Source organism: Arachis ipaensis, chromosome B08 (genome assembly GCF_000816755.2).
Source record: "Arachis ipaensis cultivar K30076 chromosome B08, Araip1.1, whole genome shotgun sequence".
Taxonomy (NCBI): Eukaryota; Viridiplantae; Streptophyta; class Magnoliopsida; order Fabales; family Fabaceae; genus Arachis; species Arachis ipaensis.
The window spans coordinates 82401769-82403594 of record NC_029792.2 but is presented as its reverse complement, the minus strand read 5'-3'; positions in this window follow the sequence as shown (position 1 = coordinate 82403594).

The window sequence follows — 1826 nt, the reverse complement described above, 5'->3', positions numbered from 1 at the left end:
CTCCTGTCGGCCGCACCGGAAGTGCTCAGCGAAGATCCGGAGGCAGCTCTGAATCTTCAACGGTGCGTCGTGCGTGAGATCCACGCGCAGGGACCTCGCAATCTGCTTCTCGAGAATACAGAACGGACAATTCGATGAATTCGAATTCGAGGAGGAAGAAGAAGAAGAATCACCTGAAATTGCAGAGAAAGAGAGAAAAATCGTCAGAATTAGGGTTTCAGAGATATAAAGAGAGGGGTAACAATAGAAATTAGGGTTTAGAGTGAGGGTACAGAGGGAAGAGTGTTGGAAGCGGAGGCAGAAATTAGCGAGAGGGGGAGTGTAGGTGAGGCACTGGAGAACGCTGTTGAGGTAGCAAGAATTGCCGAGGTTGCGAAGACCTAAGGGAGGACCGCTCTTGCGCTTTTGGCTCAGGAGGTTCGGCTGCCACGTCATCTGCAGGGCCATCAACAACTGCTTCTGCGGCGGCGACCGGCACTTCTCGCCGCCGGTGCATTGGACGGCGCCGCCGCCGATGAGGAACCAGAGGAAGAAGAAGAAGAGGAATAGTAATTGAGCCTTGAGCACCGCAATCGCATCGCGCGCGCTCGCTCTCTATCGGGAGGGTTCTTTTCAGACTCTTTTTTTCCCTCTCTCTCTCTCTCGTGATTTTTTTTTTTTCGTCCTTCTATCGCCTTCTTCTAACGATGAAGAAAAATACTTGTGTAAAGGAAAATGAAACAAATAAGTGAATAACTATGGATAAACAACCATAAACGTAGGATTTTTTTATAAATAAATAAACTTATTTTATTTGCCAGTATATAAGGGGGTACCTTTTTTAAAAATAAATTAAAAAATGAAAAATATTTATGTGTTGTTCAATATCATTCCTTAGTCACCCAAAAAATATCATTCCTTCTGCGGCATGTCAACATTAAGAGTGTGTTTTCTATTGTTGGATCTTTTTCTTTTATCTAGCCGGTGTTAGTAGGGTTGCACATGCGCCGGGTGAAGCCGGGTTTGATGTAACCCAGATTCGATCTGAAATATATAACGGATATATTTATTAGACCCGAATCCGACCCTAGATTCGATGAAACCAATACACTTTCGGGTCACAATTATACCGGGTAAAAACCGGGTCGTTAACATTACATTACGTTGATACCTTCTTGTAAACTAGCATGTAAAAATATCCAAATTTCCAAGACTCCAACCATTATTTAACATGGTAAAATTCACTTAGAAAAATATAACAAGAACCAACCCTTCTTTAAAATTAAAGCATAAGCACAATTAATACTAAAGCAAAACCACAATCAATACTAATATTGTCTAATAATACCAAATATTTAAATCAATACAAATAACACAATATTATGCATTAGTCTAAAGTCTTATGCATTCTAAACATAAAACATTAACTTATAGTCTTATAATGACTGATAACACAAAATATTAAGGTTTACAATACTTAAATTCCACATAAGAATAGTCATGATCAATCACTAATAACACAAAATATTAATTGTGTATGATGACCGGGCCACCGGGCCGACTTCGGGTGACCCGAGCTATGGCCCGGACCCGACCCGAAATAATGAATGGTCTATTTTTGAGACCCTTACCCGGCCCTAAACCCAATGAAATCACACCAAATTAGTCCCTAAAGTGTTCGGGACCGGGCCGGACCTTCGGGCCGGGCCGGGTCTGTGCACCCCTACCAATTAGACTCAAATACAATAAAATTCTACTGCCTAAGAAAAAAAATATAAATTGTTTAGATTATAAATAGGTTTAATTATTTTAAAAGAAAACTTAAAACAAAAGCAATAACTAATTAA